The following is a 13,189-nucleotide window of genomic DNA, read 5'->3' as shown; positions in this document are numbered from 1 at the left end:
AGGTTGCAGTGAGCTGAGATCACACCACTGTGCTCCAGCCTGGCAACAGAGGGAGACTCTGTCTCAAATAAATAAATAAATAAATAAAATAAAACATCTTAAAGAAATAGAAAATACTAGTAGAGTTTTCACTCTGATTTCAGAATCAATTTGTGGAAAGTCAGTTTCACAAAAAGCCCCCTAAGCACGGTACCTTTTTAAAAAAAAAAAAAAAGACGGGGTCTTACTATGTTGTCCAGACTGATTTCAAACTCCTGGGCTCAAGCAATCCTCCTCCCTCAGCCTCCTGAGTAGCTGGGACTATAGGTACGCATCACCACCACCCTGCTAGGATATGGTAGCTTTTTAACCAAACGCACCACCATGCAATGGAGAGCATGTAACTTGTTATTTGGTCATGCAAATATATTGGAATAAATTCCAACTATCTTGTGGGGCCCCTTTTCCTACGTCTGCACAGAAACCGCCACTAACAGGACTGCAACTGAGGCAGATTTGAGAATTAGCAGACTCCGGCTCAGGCAGAACAACAGAGCAGCAGGAAATTTCTTTCAAGGGCTTTTGTTGCTGTTTTTGAGATGGAGTCTTGCTCTGTCACCCAGGCTGGAGTGCAGTGGTGCTATCTCGGCTCACTGCAACCTCTGCCTCCCAGGTTCAAGCGATTCCCCTGCCTCAGCCTCTCAAGTAGGTGGGATTACAGGTGTGTGCCACCATGCCCAGCTAATTTTTGCATTTTTAGGAGAGACGGAGTTTCACTATGTTGGTCAGGGAGGTCTCAAACTCCTGACCTCAGGTGATCCGCCCACCTCGGCCTCCCAAAGTGCTGGGATTACAGGTGTGAGCCACCGCACCCGGCTTGAGCCCTTGAGGGGCTTTTTAACCAAGAGATGGTGTAGGGACAGAAGCCAGCAAGAAGAACATGGTGGATTCTCTGTGAGGTCCCAAACCCCAAATCATGAGCCTCAGCCCCCTGAAAGTATTCCAGAATCTCCAAGGGAGGTTTTGGAAGGGGGCCAAGGTCCTGCAATTGGGTGGGTGGGGCTCCAAGCCATTGTTCTTTGCACATTCATGCCAATGTGACCTGATTGGCTAAGCACAGGCTGGAGAAGCTAGATAAACCTGTTTAAATTCAGAGCCAAAAGACACTCAAGGATGTTTTCTGAGGGGGCGTGAGGGTTGGAAAATCATCCTATATTTGATTTATCTCCTACCTCATGTCCAGAGTCAATTCCTTAGTCTTGGATAAGGGAGAGGAATTGGGAGACATCCTTGTTTTTGATGAGCTATACAACCCTATGGCCAGCAGAGGGAAGTACTGCATTTCAGAGCGAGAATTTGAGATCTATGAAAGAATTTAAATCAAGAATATGAGGCCGGGCGCGGTGGCTCACGCCTGTAATCCCAGCTCTCAGGGAGGCAGAGGCGGGAGGATAGCTTGAGCCCAGGAGTTCGAGACCTGCCTGGGTAATATAGCGAGACCCCGTTCTCCACAAAAAGGAAAAAAAAAAAAAAAAAAAAAGACAAAAAAAAAATAAGCGCAACTCCCCTTAAAGCAACAACCCCCCCCCCTTTTTTTCATATTCTTGCCTGGAAGAAAGGCCTTGCTTTCCTCTGCTTCTTAAAGCTGGGAAAAAATAAAGCCATTCTGAAATGCTGCTGCTACTGCTGTTATGTGGGGGAGAAAGCAAATTTTCTTTTTACTTTTTTTTTTTTTTTTTTTTGAGACGGAGTCTTGCTCTGTCACCCAGGCTGGAGTGCAGTGGCCGGATCTCGGCTCACTACAAGCTCCGCCTCCCGGGTTCACGCCATTCTCCTGCCTCAGCCTCCCGAGTAGCTGGGACTACAGGCGCCCGCCACCTCGCCCGGCTAGTTTTTTGTATTTTTTAGTAGAGACTGGGTTTCACTGTGTTAGCCAGGATGGTCTCGATCTCCCGACCTCATGATCCGCCCGTCTCGGCCTCCCAAAGTGCTGGGATTACAGGCTTGAGCCACCGCGCCCGGCCCCTCTTTTTACTTTTTAAATCAACATTTATTTTTGTCTTTTTTTTTTTTTTTCCTTTTTGTGGAGAACGGGGTCTCACTATATTACCCAGGCAGGTCTCGAACTCCTGGGCTCAAGCTATCCTCCCGCCTCTGCCTCCCTGAGAGCTGGGATTACAGGCGTGAGCCACCGCGCCCGGCCAAAATCAACATTTATTTTAAGTTTGAGGGTACATGTGCAGGATGTGCAGGTTTGTTACATAGGTAAATGTGTGCCATGGTGGTTTGCTGCACAGGTCAACCCATTACCTAGGTACTAAGCCCAGCATTCATTAGCTATTCTTCCTGTGCTCTCCCTCCTCCCACCCCACCAACAGGACTCCAAATTTTCTTTCTCTTTTTTGTTTTTTTTTTGAGATGGATTCTAGCTCTGTCACCCAGTCTGGAGTGTAATAGCTCAGTCTTGGCTCACTGTAACCTCCACCTGCCAGGTTCAAGTGATTCTCCTGCCTCAATCTCCCGAGTAGCTGGTACTACAGATGTGTGCCACCACGCCTGGCTAATTTTTTTGTATTTTGAGTAGAGACGGGGTTGCACCATGTTGGCCAGGCTGGTCTCGAACTCCTGACCTCAAATGATCCACCTGCCTCAGCCTCCCAAAGGACTGGGATTATAGGTGTGAGCCACTGTGCCCAGCCTCCAAATTTTCTTATTTCGATGGCCTTGAGCAAAATTATACCATCCTAGACAAACATACACACACACACACACACACACACACACAACCATTCTCCCCCTCTTGCTGTCTTTCTCAGATATGAAATTCTCCTCCGACGGCCGTTTTAAGCTTGCTCTTTTGCTCTGTAATGCAAGGCTTGTTCCCTGTTAAAAGGAATGTCAGGCATCTGTGAGCAGATAGGGAAAACATTCCAGGAGGCAAATAAACTTCTCAGCATACCTGCCATCAATCATACCTTGAACGCAGGTCAAGCCTGTAGCATCTGAGTCTTCCATCCCTGAAACACCAGCGGCTCTGACTAGAGGTCCTGTCTCCTAGCTGTGGTCCCAGCTCTCCCTGATCGTGACAGTTGCGGCTTCCAAACTTGCCCCTCCCCATGTCTGTAACTGAGCCCAGCGTACATGTGTCTTATGGGTGCCATTGGACTTCCTTTGTGAGCCATGTTTTCTTTCACTTTGTCCCAACCCACAATTAACCAAATCTTGGCCCAAATTATGTGCTGGCTGGTGTTGGGCAGCTGTGGGACCCCTCCTTGCCCCTGTCTCTGTCTTCTAGGCTCTTCTGAGAACCAGTGTCCTTTGAGATCTCAGAAGGGATTTAGAGGAGGGTTTCCACCCAGACCACTTTCCACAAATATCACTTCTGCATTTCATCTGGTAGGGTGTGGTTTTCAACTAGAAGCCCTAAGGGGAAGAAAACAATTCATTCACCATTCAGGACAAGGTGTTCACATTTGAACAGGCAGAAATAACGGAAAGAAACTGAATTCCAAAGGGACTCTCAGCTTTTGGGGGAGACATATTTGAGTGCAGGAGGCTAGACCACCCACTCGCTGGCTCTTCGCTTCTCACTGAGGCCAGCCTTGACTCTAAACAGCTAACACAGGACCGAAACACACCCAGCCAGCTTTGAAAAGCAACCACCTCTGCCAAACAGTTTCTTTCACAGGGCCCAGATGATCTCATCGCGGAGACTGCATTCTCTGGTATCTGTTCCAAACACAGACTCACTTCTGATTACCTTTGCAAATAGTAGTCAATCTATCCTGAGAAGCTTCTTTATATCCCATACTGGGCTAAGCTCTGAAGAGGGTACAGTTAAAGAACCCATGATCCCAGGCTGGGCAGGGCAGCTCATGCCTGTAATCCTAGCACTTTTGGGAGGCCAAGGCAGGAGGACCACTTGAGCCCAGGAGTCCAAGACCAGCCTGGGCAACATAGTGAGACCTCTCAAGACCTTGTCTCTACAAAAAATGAAAATCAGCCATGCATGGTGGCTTGCACCTGCCTATAGGAAGCTGAGGCAGGTGAGCCTGAGAGGCAAAGATTGCAGTAAGCCAAAATCGCACCACCGCACTCCAGCCTGCGTGACAGTGAGACTGTCTCACAAAAAAGAAAAGCAAAGAAAAAAAAAAAAAAAGAACCCATGATTCTTCATGAAGCTTGTCTCTCGTTCTGATTCATGGTTCTCTATTTCCACGAGCTTTGCGGAGCAAGGGGCTCATGACACTTCACCTTGATGGTGCAGATAACTCACCAAAACTAGATTCCTTTAGCTATTGGTCCCACACCACTCCCTCCAGGAGCCACCTCCCCTCTCCATGTTTTTCTCATGAATTTTGAACGGGCCATTTCTATTTTATTTTATTTTACATGTATTTATTTATTTATGGAGACGGAGTTTCACTCTTGTCACCCAGGCTGGAGTGCAATGATGCTATCTTGGCTCACTGCAACCTCAACGTCCAGGGTTCAAGTGATTCTCCCACCTCAGCCTCCTATGTAGCTGGGGTCACAGGTGCGTGCCACCACACTTGGCTAATTTTTGTATTTTTAGTAGAGATGGGGTTTCGCCATGTTGGCTAGGCTGGTCTCGAACTCCTGACCTCAGGTGATCCACCTGTCTCAGCATCCCAAAGTGCTAGGATTACAGGTGCGAGCCACTGCGCCCAGTCAAAATAAAAATAGATTTTTAAAATGAAAATAAAAATAAAATAATAAGATGAACACCACTTCAGTGATCTGTGGGATAGTATCAAGTGGTCTAACATAATTGGATCCCCCCCAAAATGAGGGAAGGCTAAAAAACAAATAGCCAAAGTATTTCTAAACTTGAAACTGTTTAAAGCAAAAAATAATAACAATGTCTTATGAGGTTTATAACATATGTAGAAGGAAAATGAATAATCATAATAGCCCATCAGGAGGCTGAGGTGGGAGGATTGCCTGAGCCCAGGAGCTCAAGGTTGTGATGCAGTATGACCATGCTGGTGAATGGCCACTGCACTCCAGCCTGGACAACCTAGTGAGACTCTGTCTCCAAAGAAAAAAGGGAGGAAAAAGAAAAAGAAAGAAAACAATAGCCCAAAGGATAGAAGAGAAGAAATGAAAATAAACTGTTACAAAGCTCTTTGATTTTGTGTGGAGGAGTATAATAACATTTGAAGATATTCTGGTTTAAGCAGTTTATCCAAGGTGGCACGTATGATGGAGCTAGGATCCAAATTAAGCTTTCCAGATTCAAAGCTTCTTGTGGGGAGATGAGATGTGAGGTTCGGCTCACACATGCCACAAGCCAGTTTCCCCAAAAGCTGTGGGAATTAAGTGCTTTCATCTCTATAGTGGGTATCCCCTCAAAAGACATGTTCAAGTCCTAACCTCCATACCCATGACAGTCAGCTTCCTTGGAAATAGACTCTTTGCAGACATAACCAAGTCATACCGAGTTAGGGTGAAATCTAACCCAATGACTGGTGTCCTTATTTTAAAAGGTGGGGAGTGGGCGCCAGGTGCGGTGGCTCACACCTGTAATCCCAACACTTAGGGAGGCCAAGGCCAGTGGATCACCTGAGGTCAGGAGTTCAAGACCAGCCTGGCCAAAATAGTGAAACTCTGTCTCTACTAAAAATACAAAAATTAGCTGGGCATGGTGGCAGGCACCTGTAGTCCCAGCCACACGGGAGGCTGAGGCAGGAGAATCACTGGAACCCGGGAGACAGAGGTTGTAGCGAGCCGAGATCGCGCCATTGCACTCCAGCCTGGGTGACAGAACAAGACTCCATCTCAAAAAAAGAAAAAAAAAAAAGGACATTTGAACACAGAGAGAGAAGACACACAGGGAAAATGCCATGCAATGATGGATATCTATAAGCTGAGGAACATGCCTAGAAGTTAGAGGCAAGGAAGGCCTTCCGAGAGCCTTCAGATAGTGTGAGGCCCTGCCAACACCTAGATTTTGGACTTCTGATCTTCAGAACCAGAGAGAATATATTTCTGGGATTTTTTGTTTGTTTGTTTGTTTGTTTGTTTGAGATGGAGTATTGCTCTTGTTGCCCAGGCTGGAGTGCAGTGGTGTAATCTCAGCTCCCCGCAACCTCCATCTCCCAGGTTCAAGCAATTCTCCTGCCTCAGCCTCCCAAGTAGCTGGGATTACAGGCACCTGCCACCATGCCCAGCTAATGTTTTCGTATTTTTAGTCGAGATGGGGTTTCTCCATGTTGATCAGGCTGATCTCAAACTCCTGATCTCAGGTGATCCGCCTGCCTCAGCCTCCCAAAGTGCTGGGATTACAGGCGTGAGCCACCGTGCCCAGCCATATTTCTGTTGTTTTAAACCACCTTGTCTGTGGCATTTTGTTACAGCAGCCCTAGGGAACTAATACAATCTCTAAAACTTCCTCTTTTTGATGCTCGCAGTCTTTACAACATAAAGAAGCTCTGCCTCTACTCATGCTTGGACCAAGCATAAAGTGAGTGTTCATAGCAGGACATTAAGTTGACAAAATAAACCCGCTTCAGGATCTAAGAGCCACAGGGGAAAAGCATGAAGTGGGGACTGGTTGGACTGGTTTTTCTCATAAATCTCAATGACTTTGATCCCAACCAGGTGGAATTTTAAAGTTAATTGATTCAGGGAAGAACTGTTATAAACTCAACATAAAGTGATACTGAGATTCTTTACTTTTTTTTTTTTTTTAAGACGTAGTCTTGCTCTGTGGCCCAGGCTGGAGTGCAGTGGCGCAATCTCGGCTCACTGCAAGCTCCGCCTCCCGGGTTCACGTCATTCTCCTGCCTCAGCCTCCCAAGTAGCTGGGACCACAGGTGTCCGCCACCTCGCCTGGCTAATTTGTTTCGTATTATTAGTAGAGACGGGGTTTCACCGTGTTAGCCAAGGTGGTCTCCATCTCCTGACCTCGTGACCCGACCGCCTCGGACTCCCAAAGTGTTGGGATTACAGCCATGAGCCACCGCAACCGGGTTTTTTTTTTTTTTTGAAAGGGAGTCTTGCTCAGTCGCCTAGGCTGAAGTGCAGTGGCGCAATCTCGGCTCACTGCAAGCTCCGCCTCCCGGGTTCACCCCATTCTCCTGCCTCAGCCGCCCGAGTAGCTGGGACTACAGGTGCCCGCCACCACACTTGACTAATTTTTCGTATTTTTAGTAGAGACGGGATTTCACCATGTTAGCCAGGATGGTCTCTATCTCCTGACCTCGTGATCCACCCGCCTCGGCCCCCCAAAGTGCCTGGATTACAGGTATGAGCCACCACGCCAGGCCGATACTGAGTTTCTTGATTTTGCTCTGGGACTAGACTAATGAATTCCAATCATCATGGAAGCCCTGTGCAAAGCATTTCATGGAGAGAAAACTGTATGATTCAGTGGTTTGCAACTGGGGGAAATTTGGCATACAGTGACATTTGGTGATGTCTACGGCATTTTGCATTGTTATAATTGGAGGATCCTGCAAGGCATCTGGTGGGTAGAGGGCGGGGATATTGCAAAACATCCTACCATGTTGCCCTGCAGGATAGCACCCCATAAGAAACAATGATTTTGGCTGGGCATGGAGGCTCACGCCTGTAATTCCAGCACTTTGGGAAGCCGAGGAGGGCAGATCACTTGAGGTCAGGAGTTCTTTTTTTTTTTTTTTTTTTTTTTTTTGAGACGGAGTCTCGCTCTGTGGCCCAGGCTGGAGTGCAGTGGCCAGATCTCAGCTCACTGCAAGCTCCGCCTCCCGGGTTCCCGCCATTCTCCTGCCTCAGCCTCCCGAGTAGCTGGGACCACAGGCGCCGCCACCTCGCCCGGCTAATTTTTTGTGTTTTTAGTAGAGACGGGGTTTCGCCGTGTTAGCCAGGATGGTCTCGATCTCCTGACCTTGTGATCCGCCCGTCTCGGCCTCCCAAAGTGCTGGGATTACAGGCTTGAGCCACCGCGCCCGGCCGAGGTCAGGAGTTCTAAACCAGCCTGGACAACATGGTGAAACCCCATCTCTACTAAAAATACAAATAAACTAGCCGGGTGTGGTGGCAGGCACCTGTAATCCCAGCTACTCTGGAGGCTGCGGCAGGAGAATTGCTTGAACGGGGAGTTGGAGATTGCAGTGAGCTGAGATCGTGCCACTGTACTCTAGCCTGGGCAATAGAGCAAGACTCTGTCTCAAAATAAATAAATAAATAGATATAAGAAGCAATGATTTGGACCCAAATATCAATAGTGCTGAGGTTTGAGAAATGAATTTTTAGTAGCCTTAGCACATGGTTTGGACTTGCTTGCTGCAGGGTGCTGGGCCTGGAAGATATAAGATTTCAAGCAGCCAGGGCTCCTAAAGAATGACTGAGTGACTGCTTTCAGAAAAGTAGGTCAGAATCAGCAGAAAAACAATTTGATGAGGCCGGGCGCGGTGGCTCACGCCTGTAATCCCAGCACTTTGGGAGGTCGAGGTGGGTGGATCACGAGGTCAGGAGTTCGAGACCAGCCTGTCCAACATGGTGAAACCCGTCTCTTCTAAAAACACAAAAATTAGCCAGGCGTGGTGGCATACACCTGTAGTCCCAGCTACTTGGGAGGCTGAGGCAGAAGAATCGCTTGAACCCGGGAGGCGGAGATAGATGGCAGGGAGCCGAGATCACGCCAGTGCACTCCAGCCTGGGCAACAGAGCGAGACTCCATCTCAAAAAAAAAAAATTAATGGTGAACTTGGGACTGTATTATTGTACTATTAGCCTCAACAAATAGACTTGGGGTCCAACAGCTGTGCCAAGCTCCCAAATACCCACAAGCCTGAACTGTCCATCCCTTTTCCTTATGCAGCTTTGCCACCCACATCACCCACCATCCCTCGCCTTTGGTCTTCACTGGGGCAGCTCTCCATTCAACTAACTCCCCTGCGCTTAAGTTAATTATCTGAGTTTTCTCTGCAGCTTAATACTTACCAGGCCTCATGGTGTCTACTTTTCTTTTTTCTTTTTCTTCTTTTTCCCCCCACCAAGACAGAGTTTCGCTCTTGTTGCCCATGCTGGAGTGCAATGGTGCCATCTCGGCTCACTGCAACCTCCGCCTCCCAGGTTCAAGTGATTCTCCTGCCTCAGCCTCCAGAGTAGCTGGAATTATAGGCGTGCGCCACCACGCCCGGCTAATTTTGTTTTTTAGTAGAAAAGGGGTTTCTTTCTTGTTGGTCAGGCTGGTCTCAAACTCCCAACCTCAGGTGATCAGCCTGCCTCGGCCTCCCACAGAACTGGGATTACAGGCATGAGCCACTGCACTTGGCCCTGTGTCTACTTTTCTTTGTCAGGCTGAACAACTCAGGACACAGATAGAATTTGGACTTAGGTCCATGTGAACCCAAAGGGCCATGCTCAACTGAGCAGCCGGCACTGCCTCCCTGGAACAGCCAGGATTCTGGGAGGGATACTTTGTACAACATTTTATGAAATGTTTCTGGCCTCCTCCTAGACCAGAGCAGGAAGGGGTGGTTAGGATATTCTAAACAGCAACCCTTTCTACTCCATCCCCAGGTTCGTGACAACTTTTTAAGCTGAGCATACTGCAATCACTTAATTCTTCTAGACATAAGATAAGCCAGTAGCCATGTCCACTCTGAGCCTGTGAGTAGGCAGGATCAAGTCTAAGAGCATCTCTTCTTTGGAATCTTAAGGTCTAGGATCCCAGCAGTTTTGGGGTCTAAAGAATTTTCAGGCTCCCAAAACTCCCTCTATTTTTAATAATTTTAAATGTTTCCCCAATACTTAGCTAAGCGAAGAAGGAAAAGGTGTACTTTTATTACACAGTCAGTTCTGGATAATTCTAGGGGAAATTCTTCCATTTCAGAAATCTCCGCTTTCTTCTTTTCTCCCAGACCCTTCTTCATTAATTCCTTCAGTAAATATTTGTCTGTGGCCAGGTGCAGTGCTCATGCCTGTAATCCCAGCACTTTTGGAGGCTGAGGTGGACGAATCACCTGAGGTCGGGAGTTTGAGACCAGCCTGGCCATCATGGTGAAACCCTGTCTCTACTAACAACACAAAACTTAGCTGGGCATGGTGGTGCACACCTGTAATCCCAGCTATTTGGGAGGCTGAGGGAGAATTGCTTGAACCAGGAGGCGGAGGTTGCAGTGAGCCAAGATCAGGCCACTGCATGCCAGCCTGGGTGACAAAGCAAGACTCTGTCTCGGAAATAAAAAATAAAAAATAAATTTTAAAAAACTATATATATATCTGAACATATATATATCCAGATATATATATATATATATATATATATATATATATATTTATCTGGCACCTACTAGATACCCCAGGTACCATGGTAAGCACAGGTGTATAGTGATGAAGAGCATTTTCCTGTAAAATATTACCCAGGCTGACTCCAAGTTTTAGTACCTCAGGTAGGAAGGGGAGGATAGTGTTAATAAAATGTTTGCCATGGAATTTCACCAGCGTAAAAACAACTTTCTGGTAAATAATTATCTGCACTTCAGTTATTTGGAATGGTACCGGAGGGAATCTTTACAAAGGTGGTATTAATGGAGAAAAGGAAGGGAAGGATCCTTAGTGATGGATTGTTTTTCCAAGCACCTCAATCTAGTGGATTTCATATATATATATATATATATATATATATATATATATATATATATATATATATTTGAGACAGAGTTTCGCTCTCATCGCCCAGGCTGGAGTGCAATGGCACAATCTTGGCCCACTGCAGCCTCCGCCTCCCAGGTTCAAGTGATTCTCCCTGCAGCCTCTGCCTCCCGGGTTTAAGTGATTCTCCAGCCTCATCCTCCGGAGTAGCTGGGATTACAGGTGCTCACCACCACGCCCAGCTAATTTTTGTATTTTTATTAGAGACGGGGTTTTGCCATGTCGGCCAGGCTGGTCTCAAACTGATCCACCCACATCGGCCTCCCAAAGTGCTGGGATTACAGGTGTGAGCCACCACGCCCAGCCAGCATTTCCTATAAATAAATAATACACATATCTTTCCACATCTGAGAACTACTAGTGAGCATCAGTTTTAGAGATAAATAGAACAAAGCTCCTTTTCTGCAGTAAGAATATATTAGCTTAATGTTGCTTTTTTTTTTTTTTTTTTTTTTTTTTTTTTTGAGACGGAGTCTCGCTCTGTCGCCCAGGCTGGAGTGCAGTGGCGCGATCTCGGCTCACTGCAAGCTCCGCCTCCCGGGTTCACGCCATTCTCCTGCCTCAGCCTCCCGAGTAGCTGGGACTACAGGCGCCCACAACCGCGCCCGGCTAATTTTTTGTATTTTTAGTAGAGACGGGGTTTCACCGTGGTCTCGATCTCCTGACCTTGTGATCCGCCCGCCTCGGCCTCCCAAAGTGCTGGGATTACAGGCGTGAGCCACCGCGCCCGGCTGTTGCTTTTTAAAAAAGTTTCCACTGACCTTAAAAACACTGAAATCCAAGAAATTGGATTCTAGACTCTGAGGGTGAGGGAATCCCAGTGTTGTGGACATGCGGTCCCATCAACAACAAAACAAAAAGGAAATGAAAAAAAAAAACGGGACAGCAGCCTGAAATACTAGAAATCCAGGTCCCTGCAGGAAGCCCAGGGGACTGCCAGGAACACAGCCCCATCCCGGTCACGTGATCATCTCTAGCCTTCCCCTGGGGCCTGGAGACAAAGGAGAGGGGAGGAGACTTGGGGACAAAGAGCAGGAGCTGTAGAGTCTAGCCCTGGGGTGAGGATGCCACTGCTACCGAGGTCTGAGTTTCTGCCTTTGTTTTTTAATCTTTCCCCAAAGGAAGTTAAACATTAATCCAAGTTGTAAAAGGACTAAGTAAGCAAAGGTGCCTGTGAGGACCTCTAAGGGCACCTGCTCGTCCAATCTGCCCGCCACACTGAGAGCAAAGCGTAAAGGGGAAAGGCTTTCACAACCAGCTTGAGCCCCCAGCCCCTCCTTTCGGGGTTCTTCCCTGCCTTTCAGAGTGTCCCCTCCCACTTCTCCTTTGGATCTCCGGGCGAACCTCTTTCCTTTCTGCCTCCATCTTAGCATTTATGTCTTAAGTTGCTGTCCCTATGCTGAAATAAATTCATTATAGAAAAGTATGCTCCCGGATAAATGGGTATCACCTAACGGCCAGTGGTGAGAAGGGAGATAACTTTTGTTCTTTGATGTTCTTAAAAAAAAAAAAATGCAAATGTCATGATAATGAGGCCAGTCTAGAAGACAAGGTGAAAGCCGGACAGAGATTCAGGTCCCTGCATGGCTGTGGAATCCATTTCCTCTGGGTACAGTGAAACCACTTCCCCTAGCTTCCCATTTATGATGATTTCCAATGTTTGGAATGTTTGTGACTCTTTCTCTCTCTTTCTGTCACACACGTGGGTACAGTGAGAGCTAGATGCAGTTTAGAAACCAAATCTCTGTTGAACAGACTGTTAATTTAAATTTTTGAAAAAAAAAGGAATAAAAATTCTAGTTCTATAGTTCAGTGTTGAGTTTATTTGCCTTGTCTTTTTATTAGGAGTTTTGCCTTTGTCTCCTAACTGCTTCTGTTTCTCTCTGATTTCTCTTGTGGCTGATGGAGAGGAATCTTGGTATTGCCGGTTCTTCTGAGACTCCTGGCGATGCTTTCCCAATTATAGAGCGAAAATACTCATTATGAGGCCAGTTTTAAAAATGGTCAGCTAGGCAGATATAAGGTTTTTCTTGGTTGTTTAATGAATCTATAATTAGCTCTGAGGGCACCACTTTTCTTTAATTTTTTGTTTGTTTGTTTGTTTTTGTAATGGAAATACTTAACTACAATAGGCTGAACACAGTGGCTCACACCTGTAATCCTATCACTTTGGGAGGCAAGGCTGGAGAATAGTTTGAAGCCAGGAATTTGGGTCCAGGCTGGGAAACATAGTGAAACCCAAGTCTCAAATAAAAATAAAAATAATAATAATTTACATGCAATAAAATGCACAGCTCTTAGAGGTACAGAGAGTGTTGACAAAAGCATACATGTGTGTAGCCCACACCTCTATCAAAATATAGAACATTTCTATCACCTCCTAAAGATTTCCTCATGCCTTTTCCCAAGGGAGGGGACTCCCAACTCTGTCCCTGTCCCAGGCAACATTGTTCTGATTTCTGTCACCACAGATTAGCTTTGCTTGTTTTAGAATTCTGTATCAATGGACTAATACAGTATGTACTCTTTTGTATATGGCTTTTAT

The 13,189-nt window shown here is 46.6% G+C and overlaps 1 long non-coding RNA gene across 1 annotated transcript in view; it reads right to left on the bottom strand.

The window, feature by feature from the left end:
- Nucleotides 1-11,579, bottom strand: part of LOC106992937 (uncharacterized) — a 166,175-nt gene extending 154,596 nt beyond the window's left edge. The window contains exon 1 of the long non-coding RNA XR_001439074.3: nucleotides 11,406-11,579. This is a non-coding gene — a long non-coding RNA (uncharacterized LOC106992937). The remainder of the gene's footprint in view (nucleotides 1-11,405) is intronic.
- Nucleotides 11,580-13,189: the final 1,610 nt, after the last annotated feature.

This window comes from Macaca mulatta, chromosome 13 (genome assembly GCF_049350105.2).
Source record: "Macaca mulatta isolate MMU2019108-1 chromosome 13, T2T-MMU8v2.0, whole genome shotgun sequence".
Lineage (NCBI taxonomy): Eukaryota > Metazoa > Chordata > Mammalia > Primates > Cercopithecidae > Macaca > Macaca mulatta.
Note: the sequence above shows the minus strand (reverse complement) of the source record. Positions and strands in the feature narration are given on the sequence as shown.